This window comes from Protopterus annectens, chromosome 1.part1, assembly GCF_019279795.1.
Source record: "Protopterus annectens isolate FY-2018-M chromosome 1.part1, PAN1.0, whole genome shotgun sequence".
Lineage (NCBI taxonomy): Eukaryota > Metazoa > Chordata > Ceratodontiformes > Protopteridae > Protopterus > Protopterus annectens.
The window spans coordinates 305657136-305684121 of NC_056726.1; positions in this window are offsets into that span (position 1 = coordinate 305657136).

Consider the following 26986-nt stretch of genomic DNA (forward strand, 5'->3'; position numbering starts at 1 on the left):
TTCACTGCATGTGTGCAGGTGATATTACCTGTATCATCTTAGCAGTATACTTGATCCTGGCCCTGATTAAAACTGAGAGGTGCTTCAAGGAAACCTCCAAAAATTGTGGTAAAGGGTTCCAGATGGTTGCTGTCTCAATTCGTGTGTGGCAAAAAATCCAAACTCTCATCTATTTTCTGTTGAAAATAAAAATAGATGTTGAGTCACATGGTAGCCTGGTGAAATAGACTGCCCAGAAGGCTTGACCTTTAAATACTCATCTATCATAAATCATTGCTCAATTCCCTTTACCCCTTTGTATGTTACTAACACTATTCTTATTTATTCATTTGATTAAAGCCCATCATTCTTCTAGAATTAAATTATGGCAATCTTTAAAAAAGTGTTAGAGGAATTACATTCAAATTATTTTATACTGTTTGTTTAGTTGCCCTAATTATAGGGTGGAGGTGGAGGGCTGAAAATTAGAAGTCTTGCATCTATTGTTTATGAAATCAGATGAATTATTATTTTGTGCTGATCCTTTGTCATGAGACCAATATTTTGCATTTAAAGCAAGATCTAACAATGGCACATTTAGAGATCCAGAACTTAAGGTTACTAACAATGGGCCTGATTCAATAACTAACAATGGGCCTGATTCCATAAAGTTCGAGGAAGCTATTTGCGGACAGCTTAGCACTCCAAAGGAAGACTTGAGTACACCTGCTGCGGATGTGATTCCAGAAGACACACTGAAGGCAGACAGAGCACTTAAGTATTCAACATATGATAATTAGGTATTCTCTGCATGTCAGTGTGATTCCAAAACATGTTATGCACACACAATGCAATTTAAATGCAACAAAGAGCCAGCTGACTCTATTTTTGAAATCCTCAGTGTATACATTACAGACCCCAAGGAATTCAAACAAATGCTATGGATTATGGTGAAATCCATAGCAAAACAAAAACAAATAAATACATAAAATGCAACCTGCTGGTAATATATTGCAACAAGGAGCAGTGATCCAAGTCATAAACAAAGCTGTTGCTGTGCACCCTAGAAGGTAGCCAGCTAGAGGCAGAGCAAGGATGCAACTAAACCAATTGTCAGACCAGAAATAATGGACAGATATTGTCTAAACAGACAAATAGTGCAGGCTGTAACATGTGTGTCCCACATGTCTGTGCAGATCCTGCGAGGAAACTCCATCCCCTGAAACCAATGTGTATCTCAGCCTGGGTCTACTTGCATCTGGGACATTCCAGAGACACATCGAGGGTGCTGTTGGAGTATCACAGACAGCTGCCAGTCATATCCTGGCAAAATTCTTGGAAGCAATGTGTAGCATGGTGGATGATTACATGCACTTTCTATCCACCACCATGGAGCAGAGAACTATAATGCACCAGTTCTGTAACATTGCAAACTTCACACATGTACTCGGTGCAATAGAGTGCACACACATACTTATCAAAATACCAGTATATCCAGAAGCAGGCCGATACAGAAAAAGAAAGGGATGGCCATTCATCAACTGCCAAGCTGTATGTGCAGCAGATGGCAGCATAACAAACACCATGGCAACACACACAGAAAGTGTCCATGATGCTGTCATTTGGACGGAAAGTAGATTCAGGACTGCATTCCAGCAAGGTGAAATCCCTAACAGACTGCTAATGGGTAAGTACAAGGAACACAGCTAGCATACTATTTAAGAGTACCCCTCTCAACAATATCCAGTCTGATCAAAAGTATTTTTATTCCCCACAACAGGTGACTATGGTTATCCACTTGAGCCATGGCTAATGATCTCATACAGTGAACCATCCAAAACTGCACAGGAGGCCTACAGTACAGCACATGCAACAGCTAGAAACACAATAGAGCAGGAGTTATTATATTGAAAGCTAAGTTTAGATGTCTGGACACATCCAGGGGTGCACTGCAACATACACCTGAGAAGGCAGCACAGATTATAATGGTGTATGTCATGCTCCACAACACGCTAACCCATGCATGTGGTGGTCCTCCAGCTGCAGGTGTGGGTGAACTACACCAAGAGCCACAAATTTCTGAAGAGGACATCACACAGTTATCAGAAGAGCAGGAAGACATAGGGGGCAGAAGTCACAAATATGGGTAATATAGGGTGCAACTACAAGTGCAAGACCAGCTACAAGGGACTGTCTCGCCCAAATATTTGAGTCATAACAATCCATACATACATGAGTACACAGACTGAACAGTGAAGTCCAGGTGTTGGCCCATGACAGTAACACAGATTACATCTAATTGCAAGTACCCACTACATGTACACATAACATAAGCCTAACATATTCTAACATGAACATATGCAAATATGTCAAAAAAATTAACTCAGGGCACAAGTGACACAGGTATGCATACACACTCTGTTGTATCACTGTATGGTAAGCAATAAGGGACACACATCACTGCTACACTTACATATCTGTACAATATTATAACATGAAAAAAGAGAAAGTACACATGACATAATGCAAATATTTTTATTTCAGAAGACACATATAGTACAGTGTTACTGAAATAATATCAGGCAGCTATGTGTACTACATTGTCGGGCACACTCTAACTCAATGTTGGTCAACCTTTCTGATGTCTCACACCATGGTCCACACTGCCATAGCCACATGGAGACACATCCTGCATTGGTTGATCCACAGAGGAGATGGATGGGATTACAACACCATGATGAGATGAAGGAGCATGACTGTGAGTTGAAGGAGTTGTGATGGGTGGGTCCTTAGTAGATGGGCCAGCAATTGACATCTGTGCAGGTTGGACAGGGATTTTCAATGCCAAATAGTGGTTCTGTGGACAGATGGACTGCCTCTCACAGGTTGCAATCTGCTGTGCATAGTCATAAAATGCAAACTCCTGCTTGTATTACAACACTGCTGCAGTACCAGACAGACCAGGGTTTCCACTGACTGTGCCACAGCTAACAGACTCTCATTCTGAGCAGCCAATGCAGCCATAATCTCACCATGTCTGTCCTCTTGTCCTTCATGCATGACATGTAGCTGGAGTGCCACATGATCTGTGGCACAGGCAAGTGTGTAAATGTCTGAATGATACTGTTGCTGTGGCTGCTTATTTGCTTGCAGCAGAAGGTGGACACCCTCTAACACCTAGCCATGTACATCTGCTGGTCTTTGTCTATGATGATGCCCTGTGTCTGGTTGTGTGGATCTCCCAGCAGCAGTGCTCTCAACTGTGGTGTGTTGATCATCGGCCTCACCTTGCTCAATGTACACTGTGCCATCATCCTCTGACTCTGCTGACAAGTGGACTTCCACATCTGAGGAGGCATCCGATGCAACATCATTGTTAACATCACTGATGAACTCTCCAAACAAATCAAGGTCCTCTGTGCCAGTGGCCATAATACCAGGCTGTGACACATCATGAACATCATGATCACTGGATGGGCTGCTGGATGATAAAGACATTTGATGGGCTACAAGATACCAAGACAGAGATCAGGACAATGTGCCTACAATATATGACAAATATAAAAGACACGTGGTATATATATTTCACTGCAATGCTGCAAATACTAATTACTTCACTTGTAGTGTACTGTATGTAATGTTTCATGGAATGTACATACCATAGCTATAGACTCTATTAACGTGGCCAACACACATGACATGTGAATCATTAAAAAAAAAAAAATAACTGGCAAACACTCATGGGATGATGTTGTTGCTCCATGGGGTGAACTTCAACTACTGTAGGGAAAGAAAAAACATTATGGATCACATTATTTACACCATTAATCAGGTGATCATAGTTAAAACATACAGAATGCATGACATACACATACCACAAGTATGTGCACTTGAGGACTCCTGCTGTGTAGAGGCTGTGCATCGTACTATGTATCCTACAGTGGGAAAGCAAACAGAAAGGCAGCACAGTGATGGGTTTAGCAAAACGAATATTGACACCATCAGATATACAACACAGTAATATGGCCTGCAAATACTCATGTGAAGGATGCTGCAACTGTACACCAGCATAATGGCCTATATTGACAAATATTGACAAAAATGTCAGGTGTCACATGTGCAACACATTGCTGAAATATATGAGAATATTATTGTAACATAACTAGTCTGTCTGCACTTGATAATGTATGGCTTGCCCCTCCACTGGATATACCTGTAGTGTTCAATGTTAGTGAAACAGCAATATAATAGTAAACAATAGTACCATTAAATGAGGTAGAGGCACTAACAAAGTAGTGTGCACAGAACCAGTATAGAGCCACTCACCTGCTGCTTCCTGGTGTAGACCTGAAGTAGATGGACCTATGACTATTAATTCAATAAACATTACAAACGTTTGCACTGCTCTGTCTGTAACACAGATATGCCTATTCATGTAGTTATACTTGCATTTATCAACCTCACCCTGTGTGGAAGTGTGCTCATGGCTCAACTCTACTGCTATAAATCAAACACAGCCAGGGCTGGCCTTAGCTGAAATGGAGCCCTAGGTGAAGTAGAACCCCTTAAGCCCTACCCACAGCATACTCATGAAACACACCTATAAGCCACACCCACTTGTAGGTCACTCTCCAAGAAAGCCACTCAAGTCATTTCTTCAATTATTTAAATGCAAAGGAAGAAAAGACACCTTGTAATATAGTTAAACTGCAAGTGAAGGAAGGTAGATTTTTTTTTAATAAACCTGCTTTATCTGTTGCTCCTTCACACATTTTATTGTAAAAGTCATGACCTCAGAAAATAGAAGCCCATGTGCCTTCTTTCAAATAGATGCTTAAGTTAATCTAAACAGTTTAATTTACTTTGGATAGGCGAGCAAACCTTACAGCTCAGTGAAACTAAAATAGCAACTTCTCTCCCCCCCTGTGTACAGTAGCTTAAACTAGAACAGCACAAACACAGATAGCCATTTGCTAAACAATAGAGTCTCACAATGAAAACAGACTTAGCATGACCAGTAAAACTCTCTGCCATTGAAACAGCATGAAAGCCCACATTCATAGAAAATGCATCTGGCCAGTGGAGGATTAGGTTTACCTTTGGGCTGTTTTCTAATTAGACTCCTTGCACACATTTTAGGGCAATGCATACATCAATTTGTTCTTTTATTCACCTTCCTGATTGTATTAAGTTATATTCTTTGTATAATACAGCACCACTTGTTAGAATGTGTTTTAAATTTGTAGTTTTAAACATTATTTTAATAAGCAATCAAACAAAGTATAAACCAATGACAAAAAAAAAAAAAAATGGCAAAACTACCCATTTCAGAAAATTTCAACCATAAAAGGCAACCCAGACTTCTGTCATTACAATCCACCAGTATCAATCAATAAGCACAATCTCTGCAGAAGTAAAATTCATCCGAATACTTCTACATTAAAGAGATTTGTAAATAATGAAGAGGCTGTTACTGGCAAACAACTTTACATTTCAGTGCTTCATCTACAAATTCAGTGCTTGCTGCCCTTGACAAAGTAATTGCCTACTTTACATTAAAAAACTGGTAAGCTGGTAACAGGGAATGACTGAGAAACCGACAACTAGGCATCTTATAGAAAAGAGGACACTCGGGAATGCAGTACCCCTATCCCCCCTTAAAATGCACCAAATAATCGGCAACTAAGGCATTACATACCATGCCTCCATACCTCTCAACCTCTTAGCACAAGAAAGGTGGACAAAGCCTAAAATAGTGGGGGGGGAGGGTAGAGGCCCTAAAAAGAGGGACAAATTAAAATATTGCTCTTACAAACTTAAAAGCATTTGTCTTAGCATGCATTTTCTGAAGGAAATGAGGGCTGAAACTGAAATGTTTGACATTTAGTTATTTCAATCCTCAGTGATTTGCTAGAAAACCATAACTTTTATGAGGAATAGGCAAAATATGAGGCAAACATCTGGACAGTTGAGAGGTATGCATACCTCTCTTAGTGCAAAAAATCTGGACAGAGCCTAAAATAATGTGGATACAATGGCCACTAAAATGGGGATAGTTTTGCTTGCAGTGCTATTTAGTGACTTCAGTCCTCCCTGGTTTGCCAGAAAATACAAATTATGAGAAACAGACAAACTATAATGCTAAATCTGGATACAGGACCTCATTTTGTGTCTGTTTTCCATAAAGTTGTGGTTTTCTGTCAAATTACTGATAAATCTTTCAAGACTGAAGTTACAGCACTACTGCAAAACCTCAAAAATCAGCTTCTAAGTTTGTAAGAGCAATATTTAAAAAGTTTTCCTATTTTAGGGCCTTTATCCCACTTTATGGCTTTGTCCAGATTTCTTGCTCTAAGAAGTTGAGAGGTATCACACACACACACACACACACACACACACACACACACACACACACACACACACACACACACACTCACACCTTCTCTTTCATACAGCAACTAACATCTAGTTTAAATTCCACACACTCCTATTCTGCTCTCATACAACACACAGACACACATTTTTCTCTCTCATACAGAAAGGAGAAAAAACACTAGCTTAAATTATGCACACACACACCTACCTTCTATGTTCTGCCACAGCAGCAGACACATACAATGACTCTCTCACTAAGCAACACACACACACACACACACACACGCACACACACGCACACACACACACACACACACACACACACAGACACACACACACACACACACACACACACACAGACACACACACACACACACACACACACACACACACACACACACACACACACACACACACACACACACACACACTTTATATCTCATACATACAGAACAGCGAATTTAAATTGCATACACATATATACATACCCACACACAGTCTCTCTCATACAGAAATAAACAGTTTAAATTGCATATAGAGACACACCCATACACTTACCTTCTTTATAAGCCAAACACGGACACAGACTTAGCTCTTTTCTTGAACTGCTGCCTTAAATTCCATGCGGAACTGCAGAATGCATTTGGATGACGTTGGAGTTGTGATGCACGCAAGTTTCTCCTTAAAGGAGAAGACTCTCACATCGCAAACTAAAGATTTCTTTTTAGCCTCCTGGCTAACCTGCATCTGTAAGTGGGAGGGTGCTTGCCTCACCTCCTCTCCCCCACCCTCTGCCCTATGGTTCCAGCACCAAGAAGAGTGCAAACTTTATAGTAATTAAAATAAATAAATACATAATGCGCCCTTTACAAGGCCGGCCTGTACGGCACCCTAGGTGGTCACCTAGTTCGCCTATGCCTAAGGCTGGCTGTGAACACAGCAATAAAAGAATATACATGCAGAAGCAATATACAGTGAGTGTTACAATATTCATCCCTGTACTGAACATAAATACATACATGTTCATCCTGGAAATCAAGCTTAAATCCCACCACCAGGGATTCTTCACTCCCCTCTTGCTGTATGCAGTGAGGCAAAAAAATGTTGATGTCATCAGGGAGGTCAGTGGTGGTTCATCACCAGTAGCATTGTTCCATCTCTCATAACATGTCATTCTGTTGGCTACACAAAGGATCATGTCCAAGTAGCATCATCTACAGGCCTCATGGGAATGGCTGTGGCCACAAACTGCATCAATCATGTTGGTAAGATCCATCCAGACTTCATCTCTCCATACAGTATCCCCTGAATTGTCTAGAAGTTTCCTTCCATATTGGTGGAAAGCATCAACTATGATCTAATTTTCCTGGGGGGGGGGGTTCATCCCTGGGCTGGTTGGCCATCTGGAAAACATTGATACGCATTTGATAATATTCATGGTTGAGCACATTTATTCATTTGATTCTGTGAACAGCATATGTCAAAATAAACACTATGCATTCCTGTTCAATACAAAATCTGTATGACACTAAATGTGACAAATACTAACATGACATGTAGAAAGTATCAACAATGCCTTCGTGCAACATCTGTAAAATTAACATAACTTGTAATATCTGTACAGTTTGTGACTGAGATTAGACCTCCTGACACTACATATATGTTGAAGGTAGGTCAAAAGACAACAGCATCATGCCGCCAGATTTGCTTCCATTTCATATTAAAATAATACATCAAATAACCATTAAATAAGTTGCGGAATGCATTGGAATAACTCCAGATCTGTAGGCAGTACAGATTCATAGTAAACTGAGACAGAAGTGATAACACCTTTGTTGAGAGGCATCATTGAAGAAATATCCATAACAGCAACAGCATATGTTTTAATACTGCTTTAGGAAACATGATTTAAGAAATATCTGTAAGATCAACATCACATACTAAATACAGAAACTGTCATAATCCCAAGGTTTTGTAGTCAGACCATTGAGTACAGGGAATTACCAATAAGAATTGTAGATAATCCATATATCCTACTCTATATACATTTATCATTTGCAGTGGAAGTCTGTCTTCACAACTACATGTGGAACTGAGCCAAAATATTTAGAAGAACAACACCTGTATGCATATATTTCCAACAACATGTTTCTAGGAGTAGGAACCTCTAAAAAATTTTGTTAAACTTAACACTTTGAGTAAACATGACTTTAAACATGTACCTTTTAAAATGATTATCTTTAACAGATTTATTAATTACCACTACAGAACTTCCAGCAGTTGCCAATGTACCTCATACTCAGACTCACTGAATCAAAGTACTCCTTGTGTGCACCCAGCTTTAAGTTCCATTTACGCAATATATAATTAAGGAGGTTAATTAATTAAATTCAAGATTTTGGAATCTCATTTGTGCACATCTGCGTAAATTGCCATTATGCTCTGAAACACCCTGGTGCATTGCATAAACACCCAATAGGTATCGATAAATGGTATCATGTGTGGAACATGCCTGTTATCTTCCAATAATCTTATAGCATAATATCAGTGCCACTTTCAAATATTGATTTTGATACATTTACTTATCAGGTCATTGCTAACTGTGAACTGGGTAGTACCTCAGTGAGCATTTCTCTGCTTTTGTGTTTTTCAGATTTCTACCACTTGAGGATCATGATGGCTATTTCAAGGAGGCTGAGACAAGTCCATGTACCCAGCTGAACCAACAAGGAGATGACCCAGATGTTGAAGGTGTATGCTGGATTGGGACAGCGAATGAGATCCAGACCCAGGAACTTCGCTATGACTGACATGTGGAACTAGAGCATGAAGGAACATCAACGGAGGATGGAAATCTACAGCACTGGAGTGCAGATTCATCACCACTATGATCACTTTCATAAAAGGGACACAGCGAAGCTTCAAAGGAGGGCTGATGAGGTGCAGTGACAGCCCACAAATCCCTACAGTAAGCAACAATATTCTATGTGTACCCTAGTGTTCCTAAGGATTTTACAGATATTTCTTTAAACCATATATATTATAGATATGTTTATATAACCATGTTTTAGCTGTTATGTGAATTAGCTCATAGAGATAATTCAGTGGAATTGGTACATACTACCCTCTTAATTATGTGTTTGATACCCATGTTGTCATTTTATTTAATAACTGAATTGTATCCATAACTATGTCCTTTGCAGATGTACATGTGTTTTACAACATCTAAGTACATAATTTTTCATAGTGTCTGTTCTCATGAACTGCAGACCTAGGCCATAGATGACTGTGCATTTTGTAGTTTTCCGTTACACTCCTACTATATCACCCATTGGACCATTACAAGGTGGAGGTTGGAACTTTTATAACTTACTTACATCATTCTTCATAAAAAATACACAGAAATCCAAAAATGTAAGAAGTAGCCAGTGGACCAACCATGCAGTAAATGGACTATATAACAATTTATTGTAACTACGAATGGTAAGCACTTTCGCTAATAAGCTTCTTTAGACCAGTAAAACATTCAACTAAAATCAATCAACATTTAAATAGATGTAGTCATCCAATCAAATTCAAGGATGAATGTTTAAAAAATCAGAGGCATTGAATTTAAAGATAGACAGCAGTAATGCAGTAATGCAATTATGAACATATATTCAAATGACAAGTTTTGCAATACACAAATAAATGACCCTATTTAAACAGTTAAAGACACTAATTCACCAGTGCATTAAACAAAATGCATGATTCTGCCTCAAATAACATGCTTCTTTGAAGAGTATATGTACATTGCATATTTCTTTTCTATATCAAGAAATAATAAAATAAAACTATACCCAAAATTAATAACACAAACTATTAAGCTATGTAAAAACCTCCTATATAGTTCCCATATATAGAGAATAAAAATGTTATTTAAAATATAAACACATACTATTAAAACACAAATGTAACAGTTCTATCAAAACACAAACATAAATGTATATATATTAAAACACTTCACTGTCATTAACGAAAAAGCAAAAAGATGCGGAAAAAACACACAATCCTATAAATAGTGCTTTCATCCATTTAATAACTGGACTTCATCAGAAAATGAAATATGATCCATTCTGTGGAATATATAACCACTGTAACAATGCTGCCCTACAAAAGCCAATAGAATGCAATAACATTAGTAAAATGACACTGTACAATAGACCAATCAAGATCCAAAATATACAAAAAACAAATATTACATCACTTAATATGGTATAAAATATTGTAATGTTAACAAGTTAATGTTTCCATTGTCCTCATTTTAATGCACATTTGATGCTTATGTTTTCATTGAGACCTGGAGGGTGCATCAGCATTTAATTTTAACTGCCACAACAATTCCTTGACTTCAAGTAACATATTATTGTCTCCAAAAAATATAGAAACTTCTTCTAAAACAAAGAATTTAAACTTATTAAAATTAGGGCATGATAAACTGTGCTTAGCTAATGCACTCCACTCCTCTTTTCAAAAAACAACTTAAAATCTTTCTAAAATCACAATGGCTATATCCATGCTCAAATCCTGACTGACACTGTCTCCTTTTGGCTTCTCATTTTTAAGTCTATAGTACTGGATTCCTCTTGCCTTGTTCATTTCCCTTTTTAACTATTCCTAAAGAATTTTTGTTAGCCCATGCAACAACTCTCTACCTGTGTTATGTTATTCTCTATGACTGTACTTGCAAAGAATATGTATATTAAGTATGTTTAAAGTTTAAGTTGAGTCTTAATAGTCAAAAATCCTTTTTAATTATGTTTGCAAAATTTCTTTATTGTATTTGGAGTTTTTCTCCCTGGTCCTCTGCTGAAAATGGACGTATATCCAGTTGGACTTTCCTGGTCAACAAATGTAAAATAAAAAATAAAAATAAAATAAAAAAAGTTATCATCTTTGTGTCTGATTGCTGCATAATGTTCTTTAATTCTTGTATAGAATTTTCTAATAGTTTTCCCAATATAGAATGAATTGCAAGTCTCACAAACTGCAGCATAAACAAATGACATAGATTTACAGTCAAAGTATTGCTTGAAGGTAATGGAGAAATTATTATGTTTAAACATATAGGATTAACGAATTAGAATATGTGTACACACAACACAAGAACCACAAGAGCTCATACCTGGTGCATAGTTATTATTAATATTATTGTCAGTGTGAGGAATGATAAACTGTGTGTCCCTATTTTCAAACAGCAACCTCAGAGACCTGGTTTTCTTATGTGTAAATACAGGGCACGGACCTAGTTTATTAGATACTTCCTGACTAGATGTTAAAGTGTCCCAGTTATAGAGTAAAACTTCTTTAATATAATGGGAATCCCTGCAGATTGGCACCGGAAACTAGTGTATCTGTCTATAACTTCATTATCGGCAACCCAATGAGTAGAGGTGTGTCCAGATGCAGAGTTCTGATGGGAGGGATTTGGGGGAGTTGTCCCCATATCAGCAAAACTATTGGAAACTTGAGCCTGCTCTGAGTTATGAAGCAATTTTTCATAATAACATTAGAACGTTTAGGAATAAACCCATGAAGTAATATAGGTTGAAATTTAGCGTGTCTAAGAGATAAAATCTCCTGAAATGAACTATTAATAAGTTCAAAAGGGTATCTGAAATTAACTATTAATAAGTTCAAAAGGGTATCCTCTGTCAGGAAGGAAATTGCTAAAAATCTTGTTTTCTTTCACAAAGTTAACGTCCTCACTCACTAAATGAGATAGTCTGATAAATTGGCCCCTAGCTAAATTGTGCTTCATGAAATAGGGGTGCATACTGGAAAAATGCAAATAGTTATTTCTTAAGGTATTCTTTCTAAAGACTGTAGAGCACCAGGAGAGAGTATCTTCGTTAATAGAAATAGTAGTGTCAAGGAAATTAACACTTTTGCCATGCATAAACAAGGTAAATTTTAAAAAAGGAATGCTCAATGACATCTCTTTAATAAAATCAAACAAAGCATTCTCCCTACCCTCGCAAGCAAAAAACAAATCATCAATGTACATTCTGTACAAAAGAACTGATTTAAAACCAGATAAAAGGACCAATTTATCTAATTCCCATGAAGCCAAGACCAAATTCACAAAGGCAAGAGCCACCTTCATCCCATGGCAACCTCTTTAATTTGTTGAAAGATGTTATTATTAAAATAGAAAAAATTGCCATCTAAAACAAGTTTAACTAATGTACAAATAGTAAAACTACAAAAACTACTACCACTATAAAAGGCTCACTTACTGTGTCCAAAGTAAAAATTCCAGCAACAAACGAATAGGAAGACACAGAGACAGCTGATATATCCAGTTCAAAACTTTTACTGCAGTGCAACAAAACACAAGCGCTTTCACCAACCAGGCATCATCAGGTGTATTACAAAAGCACTAATAAACACACCCCTATTTATACATCAAATGTCACATGATGCAAATTCAAATTTAAAACCACAAATTTAAAGACACAACACATATAAAAGACATATACATTTAATTTAAAAACATACATAAATAATACATACTAAAACTGTACTTTAATACTAGTAACTACCTTCTTAGGGGTCTCTTCTTTAATTTAGGTACTAATGGAACTGATTCATTAAGCCCATGTCCTACATCAGTCCTAAACCTCACTATCCATGAGGATTCCAAATCCTCGGTCTTAGCACGTATATCACCCTGCCTCAAATTCTCATAAACCCTAGCAATTACTAAAAATTTAAAGCCATGACTAGAGTCAGTACTCAAAACATGCTTCGCCAATGCACTAACCACATTGCCTTTATTCATATGGTAGATATGTTCTCTTATGCGTTTTCTGAAGGGACGGTCAGTCTTACCTATGTAAAACTTTTTACATACAACGCAGTAAGCTAAATAAACATGAGTACTGACTCTAGTCATGGCTTTAAATTTTTAGTAATTGCTAGGGTTTATGAGAATGTGAGGCAGGGTGATATACTTGCTAAGACCGAGGATTTGGAATCCTCATGGATAGTGAGGTTTAGGGCTGATGTAGGACGTGGGCTTAATGAATCAGTTCCATTAGTACCCGAATTACAGAAGAGACCCCTAAGAAGGTAGTTACTACTATTAAAGTATAGTTTTAGTATGTATTATTTATGTATGTTTTTAAATTAAATTTATATCTCTTTTATATGTGTTGTGTCTTTAAACTTGTGGTTTTAAATTTGAATTTGTATCATGTGACATTTGATGTATAAATAGGGGTGAGTTTATTAGTGCTTTTGTAATACACCTGATGATGCCTGTTTGGTGAAAGCGCTTGTGTTTTGTTGCACTGCAGTAAAAGTTTTGAACTGGATATATCAGCTGTCTCTGTGTCTTCCTATTCATTTGTTAATGTACAAATAGTATTAATCCTTTCTGTGGAAAGAGAAGTGTACTGAGATAAATATGATTTTAAAAGTTGAATGCCTTCTATGTGTGGAATATTTGTATATAAGGCTTCATTATCAAGTGTAACTAAAATAATATATTTATGTAAGGAAGGGATGCCATGTAGTAAGTCAAGAAAATCCCATTAAATAGAATGGAGATTGTTGTACTATAGGATTAAGCAATATATCCAGGAATTTGGCTATACCTTCAGTCTTGGTCCTTTTATTTCATACAATATGCCTAAAAGGTGGTTCATTTTGATTTTTATTTATTTTGGGAATGCCAAAAAAACTTTCCCTGGTGGGGATTTTGTACTGAAATAAATTTGGCTTCTAAATCAGAAATTGCATTATTTTTTACCAAAGAAGAAATAACTTTATCAATATTATTAAACGTTCGTTTAACATCTGAAATGCTGACACTGGTATAAAATTCACAATTCTCTAAGTCTTTAAGCAAAGTTTGAACATATTTATCCTGCTCCATTAACACAATAAAATAACCTTTATCTGCTCTTGTAATTCTGAGAGACTTGTCAAGATGTAATTGTTTGAGAGCTGACATTTGTTCAACAGATAGATTAAACCATTTAGAATAACAAAAATCAGAAAGTAGCTTTCTTAAATCGTTTTCACACATTTTTAAAAATATGTGTGGTGTATTACATAAAGGTGGATTAAAGAGACTTTTTTTAATAGGTAAGCGTGTTAAATTATTGTTTAGATCATTAGTAAAATCATCAATATCATCTGTGTCTTTCTGACAGACAAGTTTTAAGTTTAACTTTCTAACATAAAGCCTAAGGTCTAATAATAATGAAGAAATGTCTGCTCTATAAGCAGGAATAAATAAGAACCCTTTCTTTAATATACTAAGTGTATGCTCTGAAAGGACTCTATTGGTAAGGTTAAAAACCTTTGAATTTATAAAGTTAGAATTCCCAGTTTGAGTGTTTTAATGTGTAGTCAGCGAACAGTGGTGTTCTTTTGTGGTCGTTCTCTTAATTGTCCTTTCCCGGTCACAGAAGGAAATCCATTCTGATTGTTCATTTTGTTTATTGATCCTTTGGTAAAATAATGGTCTGTCATCGTGGACTGGAAATTGTGGTCTATTTTTCTTCCACTGCCCCTGTAAGAACTGATGATTCCCCTTCTTCTTGTCAGCATTGGAGAAGGAACTGGTTTTCTATTGCCTTGTAATAAAAAATGAGGGTTGACAGAATCAGCAGAAACAAGAGTAGCTTGCGGATTAGACATATGCATTGATTCTGTAACTACAGTAGGAGAATGAAACTGTGTAATCGGAAACAATTCTGTAGGCTGTGCAGGGGAAAAATAACTGGGGTTGAACTGGCATAGTAGAATGTAAAGAAATTGCAGGTGTGAAGCTTAATGGTTGAGCAGGCAGAGAGGATGACAAGGGAACTGCCGTAGCTGTCTGAACTTTTGCTGTCTGAACTGTTGGAGAGGTTTGAGCAAAATGGCGGGAATTAGATGCATTGACCGTTAGAGAATCCTAAGACGCCAGCACTGACACATTAGGCCGGTTTAGACCATGAAAAGGAACAAAAGCAGAAGTTTCATGGTTATTGTGGTTAATATGTAGATTCCTAAAACTAAATATATGTTTTCCATCAGATCTCAGTGGATAAGCATTATCGTAATGGTAATGCATCATGTCTCTCTACAGTTTTTGTTTTTTTCTATGCACTAAAGTCACCACGTGGCATGTGATTCTAGGTTGAATGCCATTAAACACGTGTAGTAAGGAGTCCAAGTAGGGATGTTTAATAACCACATTATGCAAGCTAATAATTTATTTTTTAATGTCTGTCATTCTAAGTTTATTATGATCTATTAAAGATCTGATAACTAGCAGTCCCTTGGTATTATAAAGAACAACCAGTTCTTTGTATAGTGGAGAGTCTCTAGTAAGCCCATTCGGGAATTTAATGATTCTTAAGCGAAGCAGAACCAAATTCAACTCTAGGCATCTTGTAAGGTACAAATTGTCATACTGAATATTCTTAAATGAAATCAACAGTCTCTCTAGTTTAAATAACAGCTGCTTTAAATTAGCCATGGAGGAAGATTGAGGAACATTCATATTATTCTGAGAAGGTAGCGGATCAACAACTTCTGCAAAAGGATTAGTGACATTGTCAGTGTTCAAAAAGAATAATAATTCATCAGAAACAGTGCCATTAGGAAGGTACTGGAACCATATCTGTTGTATATTAGGTGTATTCTGTAAATTATCAGCTGTAACAGAATTATTTAATCCATTGGAAATAGACATGGCATCTCTGACTGTTGTAGGTTCAATATTAGGATTCCTGTCAGGAAGAGCCCTTCCTAAGGTGGTCAACTCAGTAACAGCATCTCTGGGGGGAGAAGACGATTCTCCTATAGTTCGTTCATAGTCTGTATTTCCCTGGATTCCTCTGCTAGCATGCTCCGTGTTAGGATCTCTAGGGAGAGTCCCATTGTCACTCGAGTCAATATACATATTGTTGTGGTTGCTATTAGTATTAAAATCAAGAAGCTGTGGATTTAAATTTAGCAACGAAAGTAAGTCAGGCAGAATAGATAGCTGACAGACCTTTGTAAATGACTGGCTACTAGAGCCAAGCTCATTTAGTGTATTTTCTGACATATTACAAGAGATACACTATATAAAACAAATAATAAACTCTTATGAAAACTGAAGATAAAGGACAGTTTATTAAAACACTTCACTGTTATTAACAAAAAACAAAAATATGTGGAAAAAACACACACTTGAGCCTGTAACTAGCACTTTGGAACCTGGAGGTGCATCAGCATTTAATTTTAACTGCCACAACAATTCCTTGACTTCAAGTAACATATTATTGTCTCCAAAAAATATAGAAACTTCTTCTAAAACAAATAATTTAAAACTATTAAAATTAGGGCATGATGAACTGTGCTTAGCTAATGCATTTTTATCATCCTTGTGTCTGATTACTGCATAATGTTCATTAATTCTTGTATAGAAATTTCTAATAGTTTTCCCAATATAGAATGAATTACAAGTCTCACAAACTGCAGCATAAACAACTGACATAGATTTACAGTTAAAGTATTGTTTGAAGGTAATGGAGAAATTATGTTTAAACATATAGGATTTACCAATTAGAATATGTGTACACACTACACAAGAACCACAAGAGTTCATACCTGGTGCATAGTTGTTCTTAATATTATTATGATTGTGAGGAATGATAAACTGTGTGTCCCTATTTTAAAACAGCAACCTCAGAGACCTGGTTTTCTTATGTGTAAATACAGGACAAGAACCTAGTTTATTAGATACTTCCTGACTAGATGTTAAAATTTCTAAGTTATAGAGTAAAAGTTCTTTAATATAATGGGAATCCCTGCAGATCGGCACTGGAAAACTAGTGTATCTGTATCTACATCATAATATACAAAACATAAAAATATATGTCATAAAAATATATACAGTCACTATGCTAAAAGAGCTATATTAAGTGGTTGGCTATGTATATTATAGCTCCAGTTAATCTGAGCTCTTTTTCTAGGGGTATATATGTATATAAACAACCTATTAATTTAGACCTCATATAGGTATGTGTCCATTTCCTGAGTTATAAATTGTGATGCAACTACATATATAAAAAATTAAGATATACAATATAATATCAACACAACATCTTAGGCTGCACATAACCTCTTATAAAGGCATATAATTAGCTAGTTAACCTGAAGCCTTCTAGATTTCAACAATGGTTTCAGGGATGCTCTCTTACTGAGTCCTTTACCTCTATCTGCTCGAAGTCTCAAAATCCATTTAACCTCTCTAGTTTCAGTGAGGTTTCTAACATCTCCTTCACGTGGACTAGATGTAATGATGTCTACAACCAGGAACTTGAATATATGCTAATTTCTTTTTAGTATAACATGTTTATATAGGGCATTGTGGTTAGATCTTATTCTTATATTGTATAGGTGTTTTCTAATTCTATCCCTAAGTGCCCTATCTGTTTTTCCAACGTAGAATGATTGGCATAGGATGCATCTTGCCAAATACACCACGTGCTATGTTTAGCAGTTTGCAGAAATATTGAACTCAAAAAACCTGGCTGGTGTCTGGATGTGTAAAACTTCCATTAGTGTCTATGTGTCCACAAAAATTGCATCTGCCACAGGGATGTGTTTGTAAGTTGTCATGACTCGAGTATTCCAACTTACTTTTAGGATGACATAACCTTTTCAAGTTTGTTTTTTTCTTAAATCTAAACTTAGGGTCATCCCCTACTACCTCCTTGACCACTGGATCCACTGTTAAAATGCCCCAGTTCTTCTTAATAATTTCCATCATATGCCCACTGTCACAATCATGTAGAACATGGGAATCTTCATTCCTATCTGTTCATTCTTGACTAAAACATGACTATCATTATCATGCACATAAGAATAATATGGATATGCTCTACCTTCCCTGAGGTCATGAAAATCTTGAAACCCCTTTATGATTTCATGTGAGTGATACCCTCTATCAGTAAACCTCTTCTATAAGGCCATGAGTTCAGATTGAAAGCCATCATCCAAAGCATTCAGTCTGGATGCTGTCATCCCCTGCCCTTTATTTACATTTCTAAACACATACTTAGGGTGCATACTACGTCTGTGGAGTAGTGTATTCTTATAACACCTTTTTCTATGCACCCCTGTGTTAACAAGTCCATTGTCCAACCTTTCAATATATACATCCAAGTATTCTATCCTAGTTATTGATGAAGTTATAGTAAACTTTAAATATTCAGTAGCTCCATTCAGCTGTTCAGCAAATATATTCAACTGCCCTATGTCTCCTATCCATATAAGGAAGAGATTGTCTACAAAATGATGACAAAATGGAACAAATCTTCCATATAATTTAATCCAAAACAAAGTATTTTCTTCCCAGTGGGCTAAAAACATGTTGGCGTAGCTGTTGGCATATGACGTGCCCATAGTTATGCCATCTCTTTGTAAATACAAGGTGGTATCAAAAAGAAATACATTGCTCTCCAAGAATGTTTCCAAAAATAGACATATCAAATCTATCTGTACTGTATCATAGTCACTATATTTAATGAGACAATCATGTATGAATTGAACACCTATAGTAGTGGGTATAATGATGAACAATAATTGCACGTCTAATGTAACAAAATAAAACTCTGCATCATATGACAATGTACTGGTATAACCATATAGGTCAATCAAAAACTGTTTAGTATCCCTTAAGACAAATTTATTCTTATCTAGGATGGGACATAGGAACTTCTCTATATATAATAAAAAGGGTTCCATGCATCAGCCTCTACCAACAACTATAGGTCTCATCAGGGGGCTTCAACCCATCTTTATGAATTTTTGGCAGCCCCTGTATGATAAGTATTAAAGGGTGATCAACTTTTAGAAACTTGTATATTTCCAAGGTTCTTAGTTCACTTTTCAAAATCTCTCCCAACATGTCTAAAATTGCATTCTCCAATCTATGTAAATCATTGCTATCTACCATAGTATATCTGACATCACTCAACAAGGTCTTCATGGACTGGAAATAATCATCCCTGTCCATCAAAACAAAATCAGCTGGCCTAATTATAATACTATCATCATCGTGTAGTTGTTTCAATGCCCTTCGTTCTTCAAACTTAAGGCTGTATTTCATATTCTTACAGTTACTCATTACCTTTCTCTCATCATAACATTTATACAAATCACTTTCAACTATTTTTGTAAATGCTTCAGCCAAAAGATGAGCATTTGGTATGTACATACTTGGTTTTCCAAAAACTGTGTACAGTATCATTCAAGACATTACCAAACTCCAGTTTTAACATCACATTTCTACTGAACATTTTCACATCTAACATAGTATCTATTAAATCACTGCTTTTCAGTGGAATAAACGTAAGTCCTTTATTAAGAACTCAGATCTCATCAGCAATTAAGATGCAGTGAGATATGTTCCATATCAATGGGTCCCTAGACGGTTCCATATCTTCTTGAGGGACTGATTTGGATGTCTCTCTACAGATAACTTGTGTTTCTGTCACTTTCAGCTGGACAACATAATTTGAAGAGCAGTGCCTGTTTGTGGATAAGTAGTATGTGTTGAGTGTTAGCTCAGGTATAAGGACACAGGCCATCATGACTACATTTTGTGTGCTGTGTGTTCATTTCTTGAAAGGGAACACATACATCTTAAACTGTTATATTGAATTCATATACCCGTAACATTCAGTTAACTAAGCATAGTGCACATACTGATATTAATCTATGCTTTTAGCCTTCTTGCAAATAACTCTGTTATTTGTTGAATTCTTACTGATATCTCTGTAATCCACAATATTCCATTAAAATCCCCTATTTAACAGCAGGGATAGTACATTTTGATAATGTTACGAAGATCTGTTTTTTCATGAAATACTGAAGGTAACAGAAGAATGCCGCGGTGGTACAGTGGTACCGTTGTTACCTCACAGCAAGAGGTTCTCCCATTCGATTCTCGACTTGGCTTGGGAGTGCTTTCTGTGTGGAGTCTGCATGTCCTCCACATGGTTGGGTAGCATTCGAAAGACATGCGTGCGTAAATGGGAGTGCCTTTGTTGAAGGTTGGGCGTCGAGCTGGCACCTCGGCATTTCGTAAAAATCTACTGCCAATCATTAGCGGACCGGAGTTCCGCTGTGGTGACCCCTTACTTGGAAAAAGCCGAAAGACAAACAACTGAAGGTAACAGAAGAACAAAATCAAACTCTAATGTTGAGGGACTGTGATGGCCACATTAACAGTCGGAATGAAGACCAAAGAAGATATCTGTTTTTAACTACTGATGTTCAATTTAACAAGGAATAATGGCCTGCACACATATGTTTCTATGTCTATAATATACAGCAACTGGTATGGTTCTGTTCTGCTGCATGTTATATGACACTGTCACACTGAGGGATGGATGATCTACATTACTGTTAATTTTTATGAACACAGTGCTGACATGAATGTAATTTAAATCAGTTTAACTACATTAGCAGCACATGTTCATAGTCTGTCATCCTAAGCCAAGATCATTCTTAGTAGTCCATCCCCCATCAAGATGACCATTAACGCTTTTCACTGCCTGGACAACATGCTTCTACAATTAAGAAGCATTAGTAAGGTAGGTAGGACTCAAGGTTAAAGTTTGGAAGTAGATTGTGGTTGCAGGTTTGAATTTTGTGTCCTCCAATCTGTGCTCAAAGCTGTTAACACCTGAATGTTAAAATGCCAACTGCTATTCTGCTTATCTAATATTCATCAGAAAAATAGTCTACAAACTGTGCTGTGAAATGTATATCATTGTTATTTGTGGAATGCATTTTGAATTTTTTTTTTCAGATGATGAGGACCGCAGCTGGTACAGAGCAATGTGCATTGAACAGATGCACAGGCTTGAAGAGTAGCAGAGGGGGAGGGTTTATATTACATGAACGAACAATCAAAATGTTGAGTACAACTTAATCGACACACTTTGATCGAACATTCATGTAATCGGAGACTGTAAATGTAGAAATGTGGAGTTTTGAAATGTTTTAGTCGGCCTTGCTAGTGAGTGTAGTGTGTGATTTAAACAGGCTACACTGTCCAGAATGGCTAGGTAAGAGGCTTCTTTATTTTATATTCCACCTCCAGGATTGATGTACATTGGGGAAAGGGCAATTTCCCGGTAATCAATTGTGTAAGATGTCGCTTTGCGATTTCTGGGAAATTGCCCTTTCCCCAATGTACAGCAATCTTGGAGTTGGTATATTTAGTTAGGGGGGTGTGTTTGAATGATGTGAGTGTGCAGGTGTTTGTATGCATTGGTTGTATGTGTGTGTGTTGTATGTTACTATAGAGAAGGTGTAGGACAAACAAAATCTTTCGAGTTTTTATTCTTCAGGGTTTTTAGGTTTCAGTTAGATGAACGATCGATCAAAGTGTGTCAAGCATGTTGTACTCGACATTTTGATTGTTCATTCATCTAATATAGACCTGAGGGGGAGAGGTATGTTGAGTACTTTACATATATTATGAGCTGAAAGGCATATTAATCTGTTTTTAGGGCTGTAATTTTCAAATTAACATGTTTATTGATTAGAATGCAGGCATACCCATCATATATCAGTAAGGTAAGTGAAATCAGCGAACAGTAGCTGTCATTACAACTGTTTATAAAACTTATAGTGCTCATATATTATGTATTTTTGATCAATTTTGTCAGCACATTTTTAACAATACATCCACAACCTGAATGGCTGTTGTAGGTATCTGTCACACAGATTGTTTGGTGAACGTTTTGTATACAAGTGTAAGTGTTGTGACTATTGCTTATGATGAATGGTTTGGCACATTTGTATGCCTGGCTGTGTTTTGTGATGCTTGATCTACTGTGCATAGCCTGCCTATTCACAGAGTGAATGGGAGTCTGCTGTGCCAGTGTTAGCACTGCTGTTTGCAGACTGTGTGGCACGGCCTTCAGTTCAACATTAGTGTTACACCTGCCTCACACACCATTGGTGTGTTTGTAAAAACACAGCTATAGCCTAGATTGACTGACAGTTGAACAGGTACCCATTTGATAGCAATGGGTCATAATCAGCAAGCATATTCACAAAGTTTTGTTTTGTAAGCCTTCTGATTCTTGACTGTTTTTGAATTTAATGCATACATTTGTACACATGCAATGCTGATATTAACAGATATATTGAATTCTGATATGTCTGAAGTTGTCATATGGTTTGCCAATTGACTACAATAATGTCTGAATACCTTTCTACAATGGCATGATGTGGCTGCTCATATAAATCATTGAATGCAGACAGTAAAATATGTTTTTGAACATTCATACATTTTCCCAAAGCTAATGACCCAAGTGTCTGTGTGTCTAAGTAAAGAGAATTGTTCAGAAAAAAATACCGTTGTCCTTTTTAGGAGTACAACATATATGCCCCTAGGTAATTCAATGCATAATGATATGCTTCATTGCCTGAGTAAATTGTCATTATAATGATATTGTGTTGTGCTGTGATTTTCATGGGACTGCACTGTGTGACAGACATTTATTTTTTTTTGCTGCATTTTGCAATTAATCTTGGTACCTGAGGATATTCAAATCCAAAGATATCGACATGCACATGAAAGGCCACTGCTAGACTCATCTGAAGGAGATGGTGATGATGATGATGACAATGATGATGCACCTGGACCCGCTCCTGGCTGAGACATCCTGCCTGCATCCCAGATGAGAAAGTACCACAACCTAGATTGAGACAATTTTTGGGAGGAGATCCTGGAGGTCATGACCAATGTGCTCCGAACACAGATAAGGGACATGATGGGGACCTTTTTTGATTAGAAGGCATGGGCTATGCCAGATTCATTCAGAGTGATAGCTAGTGAGATCATTCAGGACTCTGATCCACTTCAGCCTGGTTCCTCTGGTCAGTAGGCATTGTCTGTGTGTTGCCCTTCTGCTATGCTGACAACATGGTGATTACAATTTAATTGACTGGAATGTATATGCACTCTTGTGCACACATACCATGTATCTGTCATGCTTATGTGTTATTAGCATGTGACATTTACTTTGTTTTTAATGTGTGCATGACACACATTAGCACATTACACTGTCCAAACATATTCAACTGTCCATGCATTGTGGCAGTTAACCTGTTGATAGTGCTGCAACATGTGTTTTACAGGGATGGCTGACAGACAACATATGTTGTCCTTAATCAACACTAACAGTGTCATATGTCTTGTATGTCTGTTGTTCCATATCAGATATGTACAGCATATAGATATGTCATTCCACATGTTTTTGGATGACAGTTTTCATAATGTCCTGCTGTCATGATGTGGTATAGTGTCATGGATGCCATATGCGATTGTATACAGTTATATTCTGTCTGTGTGCAGTCCTCCTTTTCTGACTGCATCAAACAGCAATGTAACATTAACTTGTACCCAATGTTACTGATTACAAATTCATTCACAGTACATTACACCATGTTTGTTGTATGTAGCATTTCCACAACCATGATGCAGTGACACTGGTGTACACCTTCCATAAATAGCATGTAATGCATACACATTGATTTTCTCATTATCTTAAACATTACGTAAGATTTGTGGATGACATATTTTTGCTTTGGGCTGCTCCATTATCAAACCTGAATGATTTTTTGCAATACTTGAATGATACAACCATATTCTTGAGGTTTACATCTGAGTATTCACATACTGAAATTAACTTTTTGGATGTTATTATTGGTATTAACATTGCAGGAGAAGTGTATACATGATTATATAGGAATAAATGTTATTTAAAAATGCACTTCTTTACAGAGCAGGTATGCACCCCTCCTAAATTTATAAGAACCTTATGAAAGGACAACTACTATACACATGTAGATTAACTACAAATGATCATGAATTTGATGTAGGAATAAAGCATATGCAGCACGATTTAATTAAAATAGGCTATAATAAAGGAGAAGTGCAAGATTATGCTCCTGCTATTAGTAAAATGAGATCAACCAGAGGCAAACCATATTTTTCATGGGCTTATCAATAGTATAAAACAACTTGTGTACAAGGACATAATAAATCATATAGTAGAGTGCTGATTACATATTTAAGCAATGATGACATGGTGTGCAATATAATTAGAAATAAATGGAATATTTTGACATGTGAGGATAGAATGAAAGGAATAGCTGGTGAAAACCCAAGGTTTTGTTTCAAGAATGGCCTATACCTTAAAAGGCAGCTTTGTTATGGTTCACATCCTAAGTCTGATCTGCAGATGAACAGGGTCAGCACTTATATGTGCCGGTCTTGCAAAGCCTGTAAATATATTAATAAACAGAGTTATTTTTGTCCATCCAGTAACAGGTGTAAAGATTCAGCCTGAGTTGTATGCGGACTGTAAACTAGCAATTTAATTTATCTTGCTTCTTGTCATCAGTGCCAAGAGTTTTATGTTGGTAAGATGAACTGTATATTAAAACAACACATATTAGAGCATATGTATGATATTAAGAAAGTGAACATACAGAATGTTTTGGCAAAACATATTTCTGAGAATCCAAACCATGGATTTTTTTTTTTTGGTGTTACAACAGATACTAATAAAAGAGGTGGAAATTTAATAAATGAGAGAAGAGGCTGAAGTGCATTGGATTGTGAAGCTACAAGCACATAGGCTGCCTGGGCTGAATACTTCTCTCCCTTTAAGGCCTGTTTTGAAAAAAACTGACAATTCATTAAGGATCTTGATTGAAACATTGTTGCAATTGTTGCAACTTTCCTGGTCAACAAATGTTAAATAAATAAATAAAAATTGGTGAAAGTGTATTTAAATACTGAGTTAGAGTTTTGATTGTTATGATCTGATGAAGGGCTTTGGCTGAAAGCGCTTATCTTTTATTCTGGTATACAGTTTTTTTTTTTGGTTTTATTTTGGTTTTAATAAAAGTTTGGCCATGGTAGTCAGTGCCTACATTTATGTTACAAGTGTTAGTTTTGGCAAACCAGCTTTTATCTACCTGACTGATATTTTGTTGGATTGATTCTATAAACAGTTGCACACATTATGACTGTATGCATGTGTGGCACATAGTCAGATACATACTGACACAGAAATGTACCTTTGATAAGTGAGCATTCAGTGATGCACTGTTGATGTGCTGTTATGATGCTCACAGGGGAGTCCTCTACACCATAATGAGCAAGATGGTTGACACACACCTGCGTTTCTTTATTTGACTTTTGCATGAGAGTATATATGTATGCGCATTTAATTTTTAGATTGCTTACCTATGAATGTTGATGTGACATGATTGCACATTACTGTGTATGTGTGTTTTATACATGTCCAGTTTTGTGGACATCAGCAACACATCTGGGCTTTTGACATACGTTTTCCATTTATTTAACTGTATGTCTGTGTGTCTTTTACAGCACCCTGTGTACTTCATACAAACATTTGGATTTTATCAACTTACCATATCCTGCTTTACCCTGATGTGTTCCCCAGGTTGACCACCTCCTTCCCACCTTAATATTTACCTAGAATTTTTTTCCGGGCATGTTTGCCTTTGTTAAAATTACTGTACATTGGCATGTCTTACATTGACATAGTGAACATGTGCCAAATGAATGGCCATTTTACACTGCAGAACATCTGCACAGACGTTACTGGCTAGTGCTTGCAATTACTCCTTATTCTCATTCGAATTATGTGCTACCCAGTGCAGCTTTATGCACATCCATGTGCACAACCTGCTATATTCATTATTCTGTTCTGTTACATATTTTAACATATTATGACATGTCATTGGTGTATGTATGTCTATTGACCTTGATTTTATGTACAGTCCATTTATGCCACTTACACACAAACGTGTGTTGCCTTTGACATGGCATATGTGTGTCATATATATATGCATTCCATTACACTTTTGTTTCGGTTGTGTACACCTACTTGTGTATGCAGCAGCCTTTGCTACTGTTCTGCAGTACTTCTGTTTGGTACTGTGCTTGGATGTTTGCCTTTCCTGTTCATGGTCATAGGTTTGGTTTTCCCTCTGGAGTTATTCTACCATTGTTTGACCTGCATTTACTCATCTGTGAAGTTGCTTGGCTTACACCTGCACTACTGACAGACTACTTGGAGATGTGTCTATTTATTCATTGTGTACCGTGACCCTTATTTATTGTCCTTCAATGCACATTTACCATTGGTCATATACATCCGAGTGTGACTGCCATGGATCTACTTCACATGACTGAAAACTCAGAATACTGAATTTCATTGGACTGATACCACAATACCTAATTTTCAAAATAATGAAATCTCATTTGACTGAGACTCATTCTGCTGAAAGCTTACAATGCTGAATTTCAAAATACGAATTTTAAGCCATAGACATGCACACTTACAACACCATTGACTAACTCTTTCCAAAACTTAAAAACTACTACTTACCATCTTAACAGAAACTGCATTATATAAAACCAAACTAGAAGGGGAACTATGCCACCCACACCCCCAATGTGGGGGGCTGCACCCCCCACACCCCCAGCTATATATAGTAAGTCCAGGATTGCACTACAGTGGGGAAAAGGGCATATACT